The sequence below is a fragment of the Mytilus trossulus genome, chromosome 6, assembly GCF_036588685.1.
Source record: "Mytilus trossulus isolate FHL-02 chromosome 6, PNRI_Mtr1.1.1.hap1, whole genome shotgun sequence".
Taxonomy (NCBI): domain Eukaryota; kingdom Metazoa; phylum Mollusca; class Bivalvia; order Mytilida; family Mytilidae; genus Mytilus; species Mytilus trossulus.
Window position 1 is genome coordinate 40,732,635 of NC_086378.1, and position 23,204 is coordinate 40,755,838.

A 23,204-nucleotide genomic window follows, 5' to 3' on the forward strand; every position below is an offset into this window, starting at 1 on the left:
GTCATTTATTGTATTTGATTTGAAATTTGTCCTCATGTAACACATATTTTGTGTCTGAGAGTAAATAAAGAATTGAGATTTAAAATTGATAATAAAATTGTCCCACAACAAGGTGCGTTTGTACAAATCCTTGGTTTATCCAATGAATTGTAAATTATATTGAAATATAAAATTCCTATGTTGATCGTTATTACTAAATGGCAGGAAAGGAAAATACTTTGTTACTCTTTTCCCAAAAGGAAACATGAGTATATATCTTTATTAGCCTTCCTTACCAGACGGATAGTGATGCGAATACAATATCAATGCATAACACAGTATACAAAAAATTGAACACATAAACACACATAAAAAAAGGAAAGTACTGCAAACTTAATTCACATCGTTAATTAGAAACGAGAAACAGTTTTAACTTAATTCACATTTGTCAATTAGGAATAAGAAAATGTTTTGCAAAACTTGTAAACGTATGTGACGCATAAAAAAGAAAACGTTTTTGTCGGCTCACAGTCTAGTTCGAATTCGGTTTCGCATGACAGTTAAATATAACAGAATTCTTCACCAGCTAAAGAACCAAAAAAGGCACTGAAAGTTATTGGGTTTAATTATGCCTATAGTTGTTATGACTTTGGTAAATAAAGATATATATATGTAATACCCGTTTGTGCATAGTAACTCGCACCAGAATACATCCCGAATATCGGATAAATATTCTCACGACGAAATTGCGTGAATACAAGGGTCGGTGAAGAGTTAACCACATGTATCACATAAAATAATATCAATGTTCGTATTATAACGACAACAAAATATCAGCAGAATATATATTACAGATGAGAAAAAAAATTCGACCGAAATTAATAAATTACTCCTGAGACTACTATAACACAGTGTTATAGTAGTCTTAGATTACTCCCTGTGAATAAAAGAAAATTCGATGATATCAACTAAGATAAAATGGAAAGTTCAAACTAAAAAACAAAACAAGAACTTTATCAGATCATGGAAGTATTATATTCCATGATCAGATCAGATATGTAAATGGAATACATGAAATATCAGTAATGTTTAAGTATGTTGATACTATTGAAATTTAATTAAATAAGACAAAATAAGAATGGCAAGTTCTTTGTTTTGCAGATTCTTTTCATATTTAGTATTAGTCATTATTTTTTTTCCATAAAAGAGGGCCAAAATTTTTATATTTGCTATTCAATTGGTTTTTACAAGACTTATATATTTGTTATTTATCCATACTATGTCAAGAAATTTTCATGTAAGGATTTTGACTAGGCTATATTAAAAATTTCGTGAATTTAAGTGAAAAGTTGAAATTTTGACTTCTTATCATTTATACACAAGATAGGCTACAGGTCAAGTTTTTTCGTTTGATATATATATATATATATATTATATCATATTATTTGCCATTAAATTGACTTTCAGAATCAATTTCTTGATTTTGACCGTGCTTTTTATGTTTTTATGAATTTTAGTTCACAGTGGAACATTTATATCATTTATATACAAGGGTGACTTCCGGTCAACTTTTTACCCTTTTTACAATATTTTTCTGTATGCCATATTATTTGTTATTAAATTGTTCAATTTTTTACCCTTTTAACGTCATGTATTCATATATTTCTTTATATAATATTATTTGCAATTAAATTGTCTTTCAGAATCATGTTCTTCATGGTCAAATCGGACTCTTTATTTTTTTGTGAATTTAAGTTCAAAGTTGAAAATTTGACTTAATCATTTCTATACAAGGAGGACTTCCGGTCAACATTTACCCTTTTTACGTAATGTATTCACATTTTTCTTTATATCATATTATTTGTCATTAAATTGTCTTTAAGAATCAATTTACAGATTTTGACCGGGTGTATATGGTTTTTCGGGAATTTAAGTTTTAATGTTCAAAACACTAAGAAAGACTTCCGGTCAACTTTTCGGTAAAAAGGCATATTCAAATTTATATTATTTCAATTTTATCTTATAGACTATTATATTAGCTTTCAAAATCAGTTTTATTATCTAGCTTTAACGGTTCCAGAGATATTAGTTATAATACACCCATTTTTTACTTCCGCATTTTCCACTTCCACGTTTTTTTCAGGTGACTGAGCTAAAAGAAAAACACACATGAAACTGTAACCAGTTTTGGACCATCAAAGTGACCAACAGAACATTTGAATACCTTTTTTATCAGCATTAACACTAAGTTTTTTTATGTATATTTAGACTTATTTCGGCAGTTTCTTCAGAAAATAAGAGACATCAATGTTGAAATGACAATTTTGATAGAGGACAATTTCAAGTCTATCAACTTTATTGTTTATGGATCTTTATCTTTTAAAATATTACTGGATGTCTAAAAGAATATTTCATTTTTTTCTGAAACTATTTAGATATTAATTATGTTTCATGTGTCAAATATTTATATTTGTCATTTATGTTAATCATGTATATGATTAAAAAAAGATGTATCTGTGTTGACCTTGAAAAAATATATTCCAAATTATTAAAAGTCAAAAATTGTATTTTTCAAATTAATTGTGTTAATATTTCAGTGCTATTTAGAAATATGTGCCGGGTACAAAAAAAAAAACTTTCATATAAAGTATCATTGTGGTATGCCCTTGTTATGTTTAGTTTTGTGCAGTACATGCATTTGAATCTTGATCAAAATGTATCGATTGAATCAACAAGATATGTTGTGCTGCACACATGTGCCAAACAATTGTTATAGCTAAGTATATGTCACATTTAATCAGGCCAAGTTATCCGTCTTTTTAAAAAAGGAGATGTGATATGATTGCCAATTTCATGACTACATGTACATGGGAATAATTCTCTGTTGTCTTATTCTGACTTTTATACAAACCAAGTGATGAAGATAAACAATGCTTTTATTTCCAAAGGTTTTGAAGAAAGCATGTGTATTTATATGGCATCCTTCCTCTATATATAGGTAACTAAAGTTGACCTTGGAAAAATGATTTGAAATCCTCCCCCCCCCCCCCCCCCCAAAAAAAATAAAAAAAATAGATGGACAAAAAATAGATGGACATGTTCTATGGTCATGATGGTCATGCCAGTTGGGAGTTCAGAATATATATGGTTAAGAAATGAGGATCTAATAAGTTTTTATACGACCGCAAACAATTTTTGGGATGGTATAATGGTATTTTATGTCGTCATCGTTGTTGTCTGACACATTGGTTTCCGTACAATACATTTTGTTTTAATGAATGGATTTCTATGAAATTTAGTAAGAATGTTCAATACCCCAAAAGGAAGGTTGGGATAAATTTGGGGATGATGGTTCATGGAACACAACACATTGCCAAATATCAAAAGATTTTGTTACAGGGCAAACAAATCATGCTCCCGACACAAAAGTGTAAACAAAAATGATCTTTATACTTTGAGGTCAAAGGACGAAGTATAGCAAAAATTGTATTGTAGGTATCTTATGATCTCTACATGCCAATTCAATGTGAATTTTCTTGCATCTTCCGTTCTTTCATGGTAAAAATTTGTACAAAAATGACAAGAAAATGTATAGTGTGCATTTTATGGTTGCTATGGCCACCAAATAAACAAAGTGGCGAAAAGACAACAAAAGATAACCAAAAGTTTTATTTCCATTATGTTTTACACCAACATAGTACTAGACTTAGTACTAGAAGGTAGTTTAGTCATAAGTGGTGTTTTCCTCTGGTGATGAAAAATTAAAAACGGTTGAAAACTAGCTTTTTCTCAATTTTCCTTATTTAAGCAGTTTTTTACCTTATTTTTTGAAAAATCAAAAAGATACCAAAAATTTTATTTTTATTATTTTTTACACCAACATAGTACTAGACTTCCATATAGGTAGTTTAATCATAAGTGTTGTTTTTCTCCAATGATGGATAATTGAAAACGGTTAGAAACTGGCTTTTTTCAATTTTCCTTATTTTAGCATTTGTTTACCTTATATTTTGGAAAAAAAACAAAAAGATCCCAAAAATTTTATTTTTATTATTTTTTACATCAACATAGTACTAACCTTCCATGTAGGTAGTTTAGTATAAGTGTTGTTTTCCTCCGATGATGGATAATTGAAAACGGTTAGAGACTGGCTTTTCTCAATTTTCCTTATTTTAGCATTTTTTCACCTTATTTTTTTTTTTAAATCAAAAAGATAACAATAATTTTACTTTCATTATTTTTTACACCAACATAGTACTAGACTTCCAATATAGGTAGTTTAGTCATAAGTGTTGTTTTTCTTCAATGGTTGATAATTGAAATCGGTTAGAAACTGGCCTTTTCCCTATACATTTCAATGGAAAATAGCAGTTTGAGCGCTTATATTTAATTTCATTAAAAAAAATGTCAAATTCACAAAATGTTTAAAAAAAATTATATATTCCCAGTCAGTATATTATTATACTGAAAGGGTAAAATATATGTTTGACCAAATTATTTATTTTTAGTTGAACAGCCCTGCCTGGTGCTCTCTGACATTGCCTCTTAACAGGTGGTATGTAAACAATGCCAAATACATCAAGATCAAAAACTTTTTTGTCAACAGAAAACCAATACACAAATTTGCATTCGGTATCAAAAGTTTTAATACATTTATTCAAGCACTTCCGGTAGCCTTCAGGGTAATGGCTTGTAATTTTATGTTTATTATAAAAACTATACTATTATAAACTAAAAATAAATTCGTCACAGTTTATAACATCACAATCATCTAATTTAGTTTCTGTAAAACAGACAATATCATAGGTGTTCAGCAGTGATTTCAATTCGTTTTTTTATACCACAAACATTTAAGGTGGCTCTCATGGGTACAAACATTTCAGGAAAAAATTAAACCTTTATTTTTTCATTACATATTTTATTTATTACACTATTAGTTATTACTTTATGATATTGTACAAAAATCAACCCAAAAAATCGATTCGGTTCAACCTCAGATGACTTTTAAAATGTTTATATCATTGAAAAAGCTCCAAATTATCTCCCTTTGGTGCAAAAATGCCATTTTTTGTCATTAAATTTGAAATATCTTTTTTAAGTCATCGGTGACCTCTATTTTTTATTATTGTTTTCAAATAAGCTGTAAATAAACTAAATGATTGTAAAATTTAAGCGATTTCTTATATTAGGTTATTTTTTTATTTCGAAATTACCTCAATTTCGCCTATTAGTTCAACAGAAAAAAAGGACATTAACAAAAATGTATGCTTCTTCCGGAGGCAGATTGTGAGCTTAAATGAACGGTGACCCCAATTTTTTATTTAATTTTTCTTTTAAGTATATGATAAAGTTTATTTATAAAAAGATATAGCGAAATCCTATATTAGAAAAAAAATTTGATTTATACCCAGGAGCCCCCTTAAGGATAATAAATAGTTTAATACAATTGCTAGAGGGTTTATCTACAGAAAAACTATTACAATTTGTTTGAAAGTCACAAGTGTCAAATAATTCGTCTGAAATAACGGTTTTGTGTTCTATTCCTAATGCGGTGAACTGCGCCTTTGTCGTCGTCCGGGGTCGTTTAACTTTTTTGGTCGGGCACCTTGTTTGTTGTACTGTCGTTGAGGTACATCATCATCTCTCTTCTCTTCATATTTTTGGATGGGCAATATTCAACTCCTTCGATGAATAGGCGGTCCCGTTTTAAAAATGCCTTTTCCGTTGTCTACGGCCTTCTTGAACGTGTGGCCAAAGTTCTTTGCGCTTATCGTTAACTTCTATAGGAAATTGCTCACTGATACCGAAGTGAGTGTCCCTCAATTCCCTTGCTACCTTTCTTACTTAAAAATTTCGGAATCTGCAAACTATTGGTTTTGTCATGAATTACCAAAACGGTGGGCGCGGTCGTATTTAGATATTCGACATAATTTTAATTGTTCAGTCATAAATTTCTCGAGAACTTTTTCAGTGGTCTTTAAACTTATCGGTAAAAATTAAATTTTCTCGCATTGATCTCGTTTGTAAGTCAAATGTGTTTTGTTCATCGAGATCTTTTTGTAAGCGAAATATGGCATCGTTCGCGACATCTTCTCGAATTCCCGCCTATGCACCTTGACATCTGACACATCCTTTTTTGCATCTTCAAATTTTTCATTTATGAAATTCATACCCTGCTCAACATCATCAACTCTTTTGAACACTTTTTCTACAGTTTTGAATAAATTATAGACTGCTCTGTCAAATGTAGAAATCTTGTTTGAAAGTTTATCAAGTGTTCATTTTGTCAAATATCATATTAACGTTTTGAGTAAGATCGTCTAGTTTACAATTTGTGTCTAAATAAAGATTCACCATTGGCTGCATCACAGAGTTTATATTCTGTAGAGTACAGGTGTAAAAAGCAACGGCCGGGAAATTTGGAGACTGTTGTGTAAAATTTGAATTCTGGACTGGTTGCGTCATTGAGTAAGGTTCAAATTGTTGCCTATTTTGAGTTACTGGGGTACCGTAGAAGATGACATACAGTATTGGAAAAGTCTTCATTTGATTTGTTTTTGTTTACATTTCTCTTAACTTTGTTTGAACAGGACTTTTGAGTATAAGTCACTGCCTTTTTGTTTGGTTTCTCATCATTCACATTCTGTGTACTTAATTTTTTCCTTTCTTTTCTCTTTTTGAATTCATAAAGAATAATTTCCTTTTCTAAAATGTCATATTCTATCACTTTAAGTTCACTTCATATTCAGTAAATAATTCTTTGTAGGAGAGAAAAAAAAACCACGACATTTTGTTTCACACATGAAATAACCCCTGTCCAAAATTAAATGTTGAAACGAATGTTGAAGTTTGAAACCTTGGTTGAAATTTGAAACGAATGTTGAAAACTTATTTAAAATGTTGGAAACGAAGTGAATGTTGAAAATTGGATGTAAGAAACGAATGATGAATTATGAAAACCATTGTTGAAATTTAGATAGAAAACTAATTTTAAATGATTGAAATAAAGGTCGAATGTTGAAAATTGGATGTAAAAGAAACAAATGTTAAATTTTGAAAACCATTGTTGAAAATTGAAAACGGATTCTAATCGAAAATGTTGGAAACGAAGGTTGAATGTTGAAAATTTGATGTTAAAAACGAATGTTGAGTCTTAAAAACCATTGTCCAAAATTGTAAATTGAATGTTGAAAACTAATTTTAAATGTGTCCTCACACATTTTGACGTGGCTGCAAAAATTTTGGTTGACATATGTGGCCTCTTTTCATCGGTTATTGTGCTATTTAGAATGCATTCTGGCGTCTCAATTTCATTTGAAAAGGCATGCAAAGTACAAATTCAAATGACATATGAAAACATATGATAAGATAGCTGCATGTTTTCAAAAAAAATCCAATTGATTTGAAAAAGTTATTAAAAAATTTAAACTGTACTACATTGTATCTCTATTTTGTTTGAACTGCAAATTCTAGCTTTTTTTACCAAGATGACCTGAATTCTTAAATTTTACAGCAATACAACAAAAAAAGTAAATGAAATGGGATTCAGTATATATCTAAGATAGCTGCTTAGTTTGATGAAAATCCAAGTTGATTTGAAAAATTTATGAAAAAAATTAAAGTGTACTATCTCTATTTTGTCCAAATTGCAAATCCCAGCTTTTTTTTTTACAAAGATGACTTTAATTCTTAAATTTTACAGCAATATTATACAACAAAAATGTAAATGAAATGGGATTCAGTAAGCTTGATATATATCTAAGATAGCTGCATAGTTTGATGTAAATCCAAGTTGATTTGAAAAAGTTATTAAAAAAAATTAAAGTATACTATCTCTATTTTGTCCGAATTGCAAATCCCAGCTTTTTTTTTACCAAGATGACTTAAATTCTTAAATTTACAGCAATACAACAAAAAAGTAAATGAAACGGGATTCAGTAAGTTGGTATATATCTAAGATATCAGCATAGTTTAATGAAAATCCAAGTTGATTTGAAAAAGTTATTAAAAAAATAAAGTGTACTATTTTATCCGAATTGCAAATCCTAGCTTTTTTTTAGCAAGATGACTGTAATATTTTTAAAATTTTACAACAATACATACATGTGTGCTCAATTTTACTGGTCGAGCACAAAAACTGGTCAATTCAGACTCTGAGCTGTTCGTAATGTTAGGAAGTGTACATGGATCCGCTGAACCCTTTTGCAGTCAATCGAGGTGTGCGCTAAATGGCGGAATCTCGAGATTTTGACATGAATAGGTCGCGTTGACATTTCTGTCACATGGGATATTATTGAGATAAATATAGGATTGAACTGTCCGTCAAAAAATGTCTTGAGAAGTACACTTCGAGAACCTTATAATAAAAAAGCCATACTTACCAAAACCACTCTATATTAAAAAAAAAGCTATGTAAGTGAAATTTCACAATGATAACGATAAATAATTTTTATGATGGCGATGAAGCTGGTTGCTTGTTTTACGTAATAAAATTTGTATAGAATTAAATTTTACATAAAAAAAGTGAATATGCAGAAACATGACAATGATATTACTGATAAATTGTGTATTTATTTCTGTAATGCCTGTTTACTTAAGGATTACATTTGAGCGCAAGGATATCCCTAATTGAGAATTGATACGGAAATTTTTAACCTTGCTTTTACCATTGATACTATCTATTTTTATAGCGGGGTTCCTCATATTTGAATTGGAATTTTAGAAAAAATGGATGTTATCAGAATCAAATAATGTGAACAATTGATTATTTTCAGAAATTCATACATGGGAACTCATATTGAATGGTCAAATGTGTTCAATATGAAAATTGCAGTTAAGATGGTAAAATCACAATCAGCCGTTAAAATGTGTCAACGGATATTTGTTCCACCTAACAGAAGTTCCTACTGGAAACTTTGTTATAAACAATGTCATAATACCTGTACCTGTTGGAACAAATATCCTATACCATTTATTCCGTTAGGAACATTTACTGTAATATTTATTCCTGTGGAAATAATTTTCCAGAATATTACTTCCTTATGAAGGAACTTCTATTTATCGGTGTCAAATGGACTTAAAAGTATGACTTTTGAGCAAATTTAAAGGGAAATGACAGGAAAGGGGCCAAATAGTGTTCAAGGGGAGCATTTAAATATAAATGGAAAGTTGAGTCATCTTTTTAGACTTAAGTTAAATAATGACTAATGTAGACTTACCTTCTAATTCTATAAAAAATCACACACAACTCTGTCTCAGAAGTATGTCTAATTCACTTTGACTACTGATATTCAAACCTAAAAAACAAAAAGAAATATATCATAAAATAGTGATTGCAAGATTCTTAACACTTTGAAAGGATAATTCAAGACACGTGTTAAACGCCCCGTTTGTTTACAAATAATAATGTCACGTGATCGCAGACTGACCTCACATGTTGCATCGCCCTTACCCATTACTATATTACATAACCATTGTCATGCAAACATGCAACGTGAATGTGAATGGTTATCAAATAATACAGAAATAATGCATGTACAGTTTAAGAAGAAATTAAAAGAGATGCGATTTTCACTTTTGACACGAATAGGTCCGGTTGACATTTCTGTCATCGGAGATAAAATTGAGATAACACGGACTGCAAAAAGGGCTAGAGAAGCACATCAGTAGAACTTTACATTATTTATAAGTAATGCTAAAAAAATTCTCCATTTAATAAACTATATAACTGAAATTTCACAAAGATTCACTTTGTTGTTGATGATGATGATGATGCTGGTTAAATTGGCGCGAATTGATAAGCTTTACGTAAAAAAAATGTATAGAATTGAAGTTAAAAAAAAAAAACGTAAATATGCAAAAGCCTGGTAAAATATTAATGATTAAGTGTGTATAAATTTTCGTTACCCGCATACGTCACTAAGAATTACAGGAGATTTGATTTGTGAATCGGTTTATTATCGACCCGTTGAACTCAGGGTTTAACATGTTTATTATAACGGAATTTTTAGCGTTACTTTTAACTGATTGAGGCCATCTATTTTTATTGGGGGTTCCACATTTTTTAATCGGCATTTAAGAAAAAATGGAATGTTGTTAGCAGAATCAAAACAGAAATGATGAACACTGCATCATTTTCAGCAAAATATAAATAGGATGGAGGATCTGTGTATTCACATTTTTTGTAAAACTCTCCTTATTCATGTGAAGCGTGTGCTTTACATCGAGGCTTGCTATGCTTATCATCGACTCCACAGTTCTTCAACCTATCAGACAATGTTTATTTGGGGCATTCGACCTATTTTAACTCAGTTTTTGAATTTTTTAATCGAAATTATAGAAAAAATGGAATGTTGTAAGTATATATAAAATAGATAATGATGAATACTTTTAGCTAAAGATAATTTGGATGGGGGTTCTGTGTATTATTTGCACATTATCTGCACAACTCTCCTGACTGATGCCATATTTTGGAATTTCCGTGACCTTAATTAATGGTTCGTGAAAATTAATATTTTTATATTCAGTATAGTAACCAAATGTATCAATAAATGTAAAAAAATAATGTTGAGTTTTAAAAACATTTTTAAAAATTGAAAACCGAAGGTTCAAAACTAATTTTGAATGTTAGAAACGAATGTTGAATGTTAAAAACGAATGTCGAATTTGGAAAACCATTGTTGTGAATTGAAAATCGAATGTTGAATGTTGTAACAAATGTTGAATTTTGAAAACCATTGTTGGAAATTGAAAACGAATGTTAAAAACTAATTGAAATTGTTGAAAACGAAGGTTGAATGTTGAAAATTTGATGTTTAAAACGAATGTTGGGTTATGAAAACCATTGTTGAAAGTTGAAAATTGAATGATGAAAACTAATTTTAAATTTTAGAAACGAAGGTTGAAAATTGGGTGTAAAGGAAACGAATGTTGAGATTTTAAAACCATTGAAAATTGAAAAAAGAATGTTGAAGACTAATTAAAAATGTTGGAAACGAAGATTGAATGTTGAAAATTGGATGTAAAAATACGAATGTTCAGTTTTAAAAATCATTATTGAATGTTGAAAACTATTTTTTAACACTGGAAACCAAATTGAATGTTAATGTTGAGTTTTGAAAATTGAAAATCGAAGGTTCAAAACTAGTTTTGAATGTTAGAAACGAATGTTGAAATTTGAAAACGAATGTCGAATTTTGAAAACCATTGTTGAAAATTGAAAAGGAATCTTAAAAACTTATTGAAAATGTTGGAAACGAAGGTTGAATGTTGAAAATTGGATTTAAAAGAAACGAATGTTTAGTTTTAAAAACCATTGTTGAAAATTGAAAATAGAATGTTGAAAACTAATTTTAAATTTTGGAAACGATTGAATATTGAAAATTGGATGTAAAGGAAACGAATGTTGAGATTTTAAAACCATTGTTGGAAATTGAAAATACAATGTTGAAACCTAATTCAAAATGTTGGAAACGAAGATCGAATGTTGAAAATTGGATGTAAAAGAAACAAAGGTTGAGATTTGAAAACCATTGTTGAAAATTGAAAATCGATTCTAAATGACGTTGCTTTGTAAACAACACTGTGATAAAATTCTCAATATATATCTATACTTAGGGCAGACCCCGTGGTGTACATAATAATGGCTGTTACAATATACTTCCCACGTAAATCCACATGTACTCAAACCTATTGGCAAACCCTTTGTCAATTTATTTGTTTTAAAAATTGCAATTCAGAAATCACCTTTATTCTTATTCGGATGCATAATAATAGAAGTAATGCACGGAGAAACCAACAAAATAAAAATAAAATAAAATTCCGCGAAAGTCTATTTGTTTTTGGCGCATTTCAGAACATGACGTCATACAAATGAAAACTTTAAAGTTGATCGTTTTCTGTTACGTTACTATTGACATGTTGTTAACTATTGTATTAAAATTGATTATCAAGGTAGGTTATGTTTGATTTTCTATTATATTGCATTATTCGCATATGTACTGATTTCAGCAAGTCAACATGGCGGCTCATTGGTTACAAAATGTCAACTTTGGATTTGACGGATTTGGATCTCACGGGAAAAATTTTATTGATCGTATTTGTCCTATTAGATTCGAAATAATTCTTGGAAGCCATAGATTATTGGAAATTTACACATGGCCTGGGCCGTGATATTCATTGATTTTATCCCTCGCTAACGCTCAGGGTAAAATTCGAATATCAAGGCCCAGGCCATGTGTAAATTTCCAATAATCTATGGCTTCCATGAATTATTTCTTAAATGTTGAATGTTAAAACAAATGTTGAATTTTGAAAACCATTCTTCTTGAAAGTGTGGCCAAAGTTCTTTGCGCTTATCGTTAACTTCTATAGGAAATTGCTCACTGATACCGAAGTGAGTGTCCCTCAATTCCCTTGCTACCTTTCTTACTTAAAAATTTCGGAATCTGCAAACTATTGGTTTTGTCATGAATTACCAAAACGGTGGGCGCGGTCGTATTTAGATATTCGACATAATTTTAATTGTTCAGTCATAAATTTCTCGAGAACTTTTTCAGTGGTCTTTAAACTTATCGGTAAAAATTAAATTTTCTCGCATTGATCTCGTTTGTAAGTCAAATGTGTTTTGTTCATCGAGATCTTTTTGTAAGCGAAATATGGCATCGTTCGCGACATCTTCTCGAATTCCCGCCTATGCACCTTGACATCTGACACATCCTTTTTTGCATCTTCAAATTTTTCATTTATGAAATTCATACCCTGCTCAACATCATCAACTCTTTTGAACACTTTTTCTACAGTTTTGAATAAATTATAGACTGCTCTGTCAAATGTAGAAATCTTGTTTGAAAGTTTATCAAGTGTTCATTTTGTCAAATATCATATTAACGTTTTGAGTAAGATCGTCTAGTTTACAATTTGTGTCTAAATAAAGATTCACCATTGGCTGCATCACAGAGTTTATATTCTGTAGAGTACAGGTGTAAAAAGCAACGGCCGGGAAATTTGGAGACTGTTGTGTAAAATTTGAATTCTGGACTGGTTGCGTCATTGAGTAAGGTTCAAATTGTTGCCTATTTTGAGTTACTGGGGTACCGTAGAATATTGGTCAAGTCTTCATTTGATTTGTTTTTGTTTACATTTCTCTTAACTTTGTTTGAACAGGACTTTTGAGTATAAGTCACTGCCTTTTTGTTTGGTTTCTCATCATTCACATTCTGTGTACTTAATTTTTTCCTTTCTTTTCTCTTTTTGAATTCATAAAGAATAATTTCCTTTTCTAAAATGTCATATTCTATCACTTTAAGTTCACTTCATATTCAGTAAATAATTCTTTGTAGGAGAGAAAAAAAAACCACGACATTTTGTTTCACACATGAAATAACCCCTGTCCAAAATTAAATGTTGAAACGAATGTTGAAGTTTGAAACCTTGGTTGAAATTTGAAACGAATGTTGAAAACTTATTTAAAATGTTGGAAACGAAGTGAATGTTGAAAATTGGATGTAAGAAACGAATGATGAATTATGAAAACCATTGTTGAAATTTAGATAGAAAACTAATTTTAAATGATTGAAATAAAGGTCGAATGTTGAAAATTGGATGTAAAAGAAACAAATGTTAAATTTTGAAAACCATTGTTGAAAATTGAAAACGGATTCTAATCGAAAATGTTGGAAACGAAGGTTGAATGTTGAAAATTTGATGTTAAAAACGAATTTTGAGTCTTAAAAACCATTGTCCAAAATTGTAAATTGAATGTTGAAAACTAATTTTAAATGTGTCCTCACACATTTTGACGTGGCTGCAAAAATTTTGGTTGACATAGGTGGCCTCTTTTCATCGGTTATTGTGCTATTTAGAATGCATTCTGTCGTCTCAATTTCATTTGAAAAGGCATGCAAAGTACAAATGACATATGAAAACATATGATAAGATAGCTGCATGTTTTCAAGAAAATCCAATTGATTTGAAAAAGTTATTAAAAAATTTAAACTGTACTACACTGTATCTCTATTTTGTTTGAACTGCAAATTCTTTTTTTACCAAGATGACCTGAATTCTTAAATTTTACAGCAATACAACAAAAAAAGTAAATGAAATGGGATTCAGTATATATCTAAGATAGCTGCTTAGTTCGATGAAAATCCAAGTTGATTTGAAAAAGTTATGAAAAAAATTAAAGTGTACTATCTCTTTTTTGTCCAAATTGCAAATCCCAGCTTTTTTTATTACAAAGATGACTTTAATTCTTAAATTTACAGCAATACAACAAAAAAGTAAATGAAACGGGATTCAGTAAGTTGGTATATATCTAAGATATCAGCATAGTTTAATGAAAATCCAAGTTGATTTGAAAAAGTTATTAAAAAAATAAAGTGTACTATCTCTATTTTGTCCGAATTGCAAATCCTAGCTTTTTTTTTACCAAGATGACTGTAATTTTTAAAATTTTACAACAATACATGTGTGCTCAATTTTACTGGTCGAGCACAAAAACTGGTCAATTCAGACTCTGAGCTGATCGTAATGTTAGGAAGTGTACATGGATCCGCTGAACCCTATTGCAGTCAATCGAGGTGTGCGCTAATTGGCGGAATCTCGAGATTTTGACATGAATAGGTCGCGTTGACATTTCTGTCACCTGGGATATTATTGAGATAAATATAGGATTGAACTGTCCGTCAAAAATGTCTTGAGAAGTACACTTCGAGAACCTTATAATTAAAAAGCCATACTTATATTAAAAAAAAAGCTATGTAAGTGAAATTTCACAATGATAACGATAAATAATTTTGATGATGGCGATGAAGCTGGTTGCTTGCTTTACGTAATAAAATTTGTATAGAATTAAATTTTACATAAAAAAAAGTGAATATGCAGAAACATGACAATGATATTACTGATAAAGTGTGTATTTATTTCTGTAAACGAAGTTGCCTGTTTACTTAAGGATTACATTTGAGCGCAAGGATATCTCTAATTGAGAATCGGTCAAAGTTCAAGATGTTAACATATACGGAATTTTTTAACCTTGCTTTTACCATTGATACTATCTTTTTTTATAGCGGGGTTTCTCATATTTGAATTGGAATTATAGAAAAAATGGATGTTAATGTGAACAATTGATTATTTTCAGAAATTTATACATGGGAACTCATATTGAATGGTAAAATTTGTTCAATATGAAAATTGCACTTAAGATGGTAAAATCACAATCGGCCGTTACTGTTAATGTGTCAACGGATATTTGTTCCACCTAACAGAAGTTCCACTAGAAACTTTGTTATAAACAATGTCATAATACCTGTACCTGTTGGAACAAATATCCTATACCATTTATTCCGTTAGGAACATTTACTGTAATATTTATTCCTGTGGAAATAATTTTCCAGAATATTACTTCCTTATGAAGGAACTTCTATTTATCGGTGTCAAATGAACTTAAAAGTATGACTTTTGAGCAAATTTAAAGGGAAATGACAGGGAAGGGGCCAAATAATGTTCAAGGGGAGCATTTAAATATAAATGGAAAGTTGAGTCATCTTTTTAGACTAAAGTTAAATAATGACTAATGTAGACTTACCTTCTAATTCTATAAAAAAACACACACAACTCTGTCTCAGAAGTATGTCTAATTCACTTTGACTACTGATATGCAAACCTAAAAAACAAAAAGGAATATATCATAAAATAGTGATTGCAAGATTCTTAACACTTTGAAAGGATAATTCAAGACACGTGTTACACGGGGAGCATGTTTGTTTACAAATAATAATGTCATGTGATCGCAGACTGACCTCACATGTTGCATCGCCCTTACCCATTACTATTACATAACCATTGTCATGCAAACATGCAACGTGAATGTGAATGGTTATCAAATAATACAGAAATAATGCATGTACAGTTTAAGAAGAAATTAAAAGAGATGCGATTTTCACTTTTGACACGAATAGGTCCGGTTGACATTTCTGTCATCGGAGATAAAATTGAGATAAAATGGGATAACACGGACCGTCAAAAAGGGCTAGAGAAGCACATCAGTAGAACTTTACATTATTTATAAGTAATGCTAAAAAAATTCTCCATTTAATAAACTATATAACTGAAATTTCACAAAGATTCACTTTGTTGTTGATGATGATGATGCTGGTTAAATTGGCGCGAAATGATAATCTTTACGTAAAAAAATGTATAGAATTGAATTTGACTAAAGTTAAAAAAACAAAACCGTAAATATGCAAAAGCCTGGTAAAATATTAATGATTAAGTGTGTATAAATTTTCGTTACCCGCATACTTCACTAAGAATTACAGGAGATTTGATTTGTGAATCGGTTTATTATCGACCCGTTGAACTCAGGGTTTAACATGTTTATTATAACGGAATTTTTAGCGTTACTTTTAAATGATTGAGGCCATCTATTTTTATTGGGGGTTCCAAATAGGTCCGGTTGACATTTCTGTCATCGGAGATAAAATTGAGATAAAATGGGATAACACGGACCGTCAAAAAGGGCTAGAGAAGCACATCAGTAGAACTTTACATTATTTATAAGTAATGCTAAAAAATTTCTCCATTTAATAAACTATATAACTGAAATTTCACAAAGATTCACTGTGTTGTTGATTATGATGATGCTGGTTAAATTGGCGCGAAATAATAAGCTTTACGTAAAAAAAAATGTATAGAATTGAATTTGACTAAAGTTAAAAAAAACAAAACCGTAAATATGCAAAAGCCTGGTAAAATATTAATGATTAAGTGTGTATAAATTTTCGTTACCCGCATACTTTACTAAGAATTACAGGAGATTTGATTTGTGAATCGGTTTATTATCGACCCGTTGAACTCAGGGTTTAACATGTTTATTATAACGGAATTTTTAGCGTTACTTTTAAATGATTGAGGCCATCTATTTTTATTGGGGGTTCCACATTTTTAATCGGCATTTAAGAAAAAATGGAATGTTGTTAGCAGAATCAAAACAGAAATGATGAACACTGCATCATTTTCAGCAAAATATAAATAGGATGGAGGATCTGTGTATTCACATTATTTGTAAAACTCTCCTTATTCATGTGAAGCGTGTGCTTTACATCGAGGCTTGCTATGCTTATCATCGACTCCACAGTTCTTCGACCAATCAGACAATGTTTATTTGGGGCATTCGACCTATTTTAACTCAGTTTTTGAATTTTTTAATCGAAATTATAGAAAAAAAATAGATAATGATGAATACTTTTAGCTAAAGATAATTTGGATGGGGGTTCAGTGTATTATTTGCACATTATCTGCACAACTCTCCTGACTGATGCCATATTTTGGAATTTCCGTGACCTTAATTAATGGTTCGTGAAAATTAATATTTTTATATTCAGTATAGTAACCAAATGTATCAATAAATGTAAAACAATAATGTTGAGTTTTAAAAAAACATTTTTAAAAATTGAAAACCAAAACTAATTTTGAATGTTAGAAACGAATGTTGAATGTTAAAAACGAATGTCGAATTTGGAAAACCATTGTTGTGAATTGAAAATCGAATGTTCAATGTTGTAACAAATGTTGAATTTTGAAAACAATTGTTGGAAATTGAAAACGAATGTTAAAAACTAATTGAAATTGTTGAAAACGAAGGTTGAATGTTGAAAATTTGATGTTTAAAACGAATGTTGAGTTATGAAAACCATTGTTGAAAGTTGAAAATTGAATGTTGAAAACTAATTTTTAAATTCTAGAAACGAAGGTTGAAAATTGGATGTAAAGGAAACGAATGTTGAGATTTTAAAACCATTGTTGAAAATGTGAAAAAAGAATGTTGAAAACTAATTAAAAATGTTGGAAACGAAGATTGAATGTTGAAAATTGGATGTAAAAAATACGAATGTTCAGTTTTAAAAATCATTATTGAATGTTGAAAACTATTTTTTAACACTGGAAACCTAATTGAAAGTTAATGTTGAGTTTTGAAAACCATTTTTGAAAATTGAAAATCGAAGGTTCAAAACTAGTTTTGAATGTTAGAATTTGAAAACGAATGTCGAATTTTGAAAACCATTGTTGAATATTGAAAAGCAATCTTAAAAACTGATTGAAAATGTTGGAAACGAAGGTTGAATGTTGAAAATTGAACTTTGGATTTGACGGATTGGGATCTCACGGGAAAAAAACATATAAAGCAACATGACAATTGTTGGTTTTGAGATTGAAACATATTTTACCCTCGCTTCAGTCATTTTAATGATCGTATTTGTCCTATTTGATTCGAAATAATTCATGGAAGCCATAGATTATTGGAAATTTACATACCGCGATATTCATTGATTATATCCCTCGCTAATGCTCAGGGTAAAATTCAAATATCACGGCCCAGGCCCAGGCCATGTGTAAATTTCCAATAATCTATGGCTTCCATGAATTATTTCTTAAATGTTGAATGTTGAACAAAGGTTGAATTTTGAAAACCATTGTAAAAAATTGAAAAGGAATGTTTAAAACTAAGTGAAAATGTTGGAAGCGAAGGTTGAATGTTGTAAATTGGATGAAGAATAAACGAATGTTTTATTTTAAAAACCATTGTTGAAAATTGAAAATAGAATGTTGAAAAATAATTTAAAATTTTGGAAAAGAAGATTTAATGTTGAAAATTGGATGTGAAGGAAACAAATGTTGAGATTTTAGAACAATTGTTGAAAATTGAAAATTTGATGTTAAAAACTAATTCAAAATGTTGGAAACGAAGATTGAACCGTTTGTCAAAAAATTAAAAATTGAATGTTGAAAACTACTTTTTAAATGTTGGAAACGAAGTTTGAATGTTGAAAATTGGTTGTGAAAGAAATGAATGCTGACATTTTAAAAGCATTGTTGAAAATTGAAAATAGAATGTTAAAAACTAATTTTAAATGTTGGAAAATAAGATTGAATGTTGAAAATCGAATGTAAAAAAAACGGAATTGTTAAAAATTTGAAACGAATGTGGAAAACGAATGTAGAATATTAAAACAAATGTTTAATGTGAACATTAAATATCAATACGGATGTTGAATGTTAAAAACTAATGAAGAAAATTAAAAATAGAATGTTGAAAACTAATTTTTATATGTAAGAAACAAAGGTTGAATGTTGAAAATTCGATTTTAAAAACGAATGTTGAGTTATGAAAAACCATTGTTGAAAATTGATAATTCAATGTTGAAAATGAAAATTGAATGTTGAAAACGACTGTTGAATTTTGAAAACCATTGTTGAAAATTGAAAACAGAATGTTGAAAACTGATTTTTAATATTAGAAACGAACCAAGGACTCAACAAGCTGTGGTACAAAGAACCATCTACCGAAGCCGAGGCCGAAAACACAGTGTTTGCAGCACGTCATGTGTATATTATCACCAACCCGCCAACAAAGGATCATTATCATTCACCATACCTCTGAGACACATTTTCGGCTTTGCAGACGATTACAACAAGATTGTCGATGGATCAAGCACGAATTGTCTCACTCGTCCGCGACACGGACGAAAATGCCATCCTGCCGCTGCCGTCAACGACGTGGCGAAAATCAACCTGAGTAAGATCTCTTGGTTTGTTCCTCACGTGCTTCCTTCCGATGGAAAAGAAAAACTGCGGTTGAACAAGACCATCAAGATCAATAGTAAGATCGTGTTACCCAAAACTTACAGTTCCACTGGCGTTTGTCTACCAAGGGCGGCCGGGAGAAACCGAGATACATCATCGTAGTCTTTCAGACCAGTGAAAGTACGATCGGACTCAAAATGCAATCGAGTTCGACGGTTGCGAACTATCTACGTCACTCTCATCGCAGAACGCTACCCGGCGGTAGACTTCAAGGGCCAGTTTCACACAAAGTACCTGCAAACACCGAGTTATTTGCACTTGTGATGAAGAAGATTGTCAGAAAATGAACGTCGTGTACAAAAGGTAAAAAAAAATGGATAAAATTTTCCTTCAACTTACCTTTATTCTCTTAACCAGCCGCCCTGCCGAAGTATATGCAATCATGGCGAAGGTAGTTAAACAACTTAGAAGTATGACGGTATCGAAGAGTGGAAGCAAAAATATGTGACAATAGTGTACCATAAATAAATCGATAACACATGGTTGCAGCAAATTGATAAAAACACCAACCTCATCGTTTCTAGAAACAATAGCCAAATCCTTACTCGGTTCAACCCCACTGTAACTCAATAAATCCAAGACCTACGAGATGGCATTGGTGAACCTGGAAACCAATAACTCCACCCCTAACAATTTGCATACATGTAACAATTCCTTCTGCTACTCTCCCGACGATGGTACCAACTGGTTTTCCATCGCACTGAGCACAGGTTACTATGACATTGAAGACATCAACAATGAAATCCAGCGGAAGCTACGGCTCAACAAACACAAAATGAAGATCATCTTCGATGCCAACTTGGCGACCCGAAGAGCAACGCTGACCCTCGTCAGACTCTATCAAGTAGACTTCAACGTTGTCAATAGCATCAACACTGCTTGGCAGATTTACACGAACGGCTATACACAATACATTGTAAATATCATCAAAAACATCAGCATTCTTGGGAATAGTGATATTAGTGCGGTGGCTACACGCATATTTCAGACGAATTGTACACATCCTGCTACAAGCATGACACTTAACATAGACCTTCCTCAACTATTACTCATTCATTTCAGATAAGAAGACATCTGCAAAAAATGCATCACTTCCGGTAAAATCAAAAATGGCGGTTATCATACTTAAATCAGCCCTATATCGAAGGCTAATATGTGAAAAGGTGTTATTATCATGCTACTGACATAATATTAAGTACCAACCTTTGTTATCTACACCTTTGGATATATGATAGAGATTAATTGTTTTCAAAAAACCCTACTTCCGGTATAATCCAACATGGCGCACATACTATTAGAATAAGCTTATTTTTAGGGAGGGTAAATGAAATGTGTTTTAATGTATTGCTACTATCATTACATTGTGCAGCAAACCTTTCTTTTATGCTTCTCGTGGATACAATGTAGAAGACATATCTCTTTAAAAACCTTACTTTAGGTAATATCTAAAATGACGGACATAGAAATATCTATTTTTTATTTTAATATTCAACTTTAATGAAAAGAAAATGCTTTTGTTGTGGGTTTTGTTGCTTTTCATTAATCTTTGGTTTGTAGTTATCCTCAAAACCACTAAATTATTCTGATCTAAATTTTTAAATAACACTTCCGGTAAAAAAATCCCACCAAATATGGCGTAGATTTAGGAATGAGTCCTCAATCAACATCTTTGGTTAAGAGTTTTAGATAGATTAATTAAAACAAAATAAAATTACTAAAACACTAAGCAAACAAAGCAGTGCAGGGATGACCCGATTTTTCATATTAAGAACGACCGCGACATCCTCTGTATTTGTATCTGTATATAAAATTGAGAATGGAAATGGGGAATGTGTCAAAAACCCGACCATAGAAAAAACAACAACAGAAGGTCACCAACAGGTCTTCAATGTAGCGAGAAATTCTCGCACCCGGAGGCGTACTTCAGCTGACACAAAACAAATATATACTAGTTCAGTGATAATGAACGCCATACTAATTTCCAAATTGTACACAAGAAACTAAAATTAAAGTAGTACAAGACTAACAAAGGCCAGAGGCTCTTGACTTGGGACAGGCGCAAAAAATGCGGCGGAGTTTAACATCTTTGTGAGATCTCAACCCTCCCCCTATATGTCTAGCCAATGTAGAAAAAGTAAACGCATAACAATACGCACATTAAAATTCAGTTCAAGAGAAGTCCGAGTCTGATGTCAGAAGATGTAACCAAAGAAAATAAACAAAGTGACAATAATATATAAATAACAACAGACTACTAGCAGTTAACTGACATGCCAGCTCTAGACTTCAATTAAACTGGCTGAAAGATTATGATTTCATCTTATGAACATCAGGCACAATCTTTCCCGTTAGAGGTTTAGTATCATATCATCATAACATAGAGAAGAACATAACCCGTGTCATACCAACAACTGGTTTTTGATAAATGTGTTTAGTTCCGATGCAAAGACCCTATAAGGGAATCAATAATAACGCAAAAGTATGCAATCTTTAATGACCTAACAACAGTATCGTAACTATATCTCTTCTGAATAAGTCTATTCAAAGGTTTTGTTAGTTTTTGAGGTGAATAGTGACACCTTTGTGCTTTATAAAGAATATTTCAATAAAAATGAACACATTCTGGATTTAATATAACAGTTTGAGAGAGCGCGCAGATTTCTTGACGAGACGTTAGAGCAGATTTGACGCTCTCTACACTTGATGCCCGCTTTAAGTCTCCATGTCGTGTAGCTGATTCGACGCGATTACTGTCTTTTCAAAGAATGAGTTTGAGTATTGTGGTGTTTTGCTTAGTGGAATGTCAAAACACTTAGAATAATTCTAACTTGTTTTCCACAATATTTGTTGCGTGGTATTCTTCGAACTTCTTGGCAGTTATGTTTCTCTTAGGACTTGCCTTTTTGAGAAATTCGTCTGGTTCAATAGCGGGAATCAGCCCCTAAACCACTTTGTACATAAATATCAACTTCTAGCTTGTTCGTCTTGCAATTGTAAAGAAGTCTTGTAGTTCCAGTTGGGCAATCATATTGGAAACAGAACCGTCCTCTCTTGACCTGTAATAGATGGTGATGAATTTTGCCGCTTGACGTTGTATCCCTTCTAGCTTATTTGTGTTTGTTACTGTGTATGGGTCCCATACTATGGCTCCATATTGCATCGTTGATCTGACGAGCGAAATGTTAGCTGGTGGATTTTTTTTGCAATCTTGTAGGCAATATTACAAGTTTCTTCTTTGAAAGTCTAGCGTTGAATTGAATTTCCTTTCTTTGCCACGTTTAATATGTGGGTGATCCATTTAAGGTCTTCCGAAATATTTAGGCCTAGGTACGTGTCATGCTTGACTTGTTGTAGTACGTGTCCATTTAAACTGTAGATTGTATGGCTTTTGTTTCTGATGCTTAGGATACAGAATCTTTTGCATTGAACCGCATTCCCTAGTACATCCACAATATACAAGCTTCTGCCAAAATGATGAGGCCTTAGAAAGAGTTATTTAAAAGTGATCATCTTTGTCCCTTCGCCATCCATTAGCGCCTGGGTAGCATAAGAGCAAGCTCGTCCCCCCTAAACACCTGCAT

At 31.2% G+C, this 23,204-nt stretch overlaps 1 long non-coding RNA gene across 1 annotated transcript in view; it reads right to left on the reverse strand.

The window, feature by feature from the left end:
* LOC134723424 (uncharacterized) overlaps positions 1 to 15,645 on the reverse strand; it is a 54,054-nt gene extending 38,409 nt beyond the window's left edge. The window contains exons 1-2 of the long non-coding RNA XR_010108053.1: positions 15,566 to 15,645; positions 9,198 to 9,275 (exon numbers count right to left, since the gene is read on the reverse strand). This is a non-coding gene — a long non-coding RNA (uncharacterized LOC134723424). The remainder of the gene's footprint in view (positions 1 to 9,197; positions 9,276 to 15,565) is intronic.
* Between the last annotated feature and the right edge of the window lie 7,559 nt (positions 15,646 to 23,204).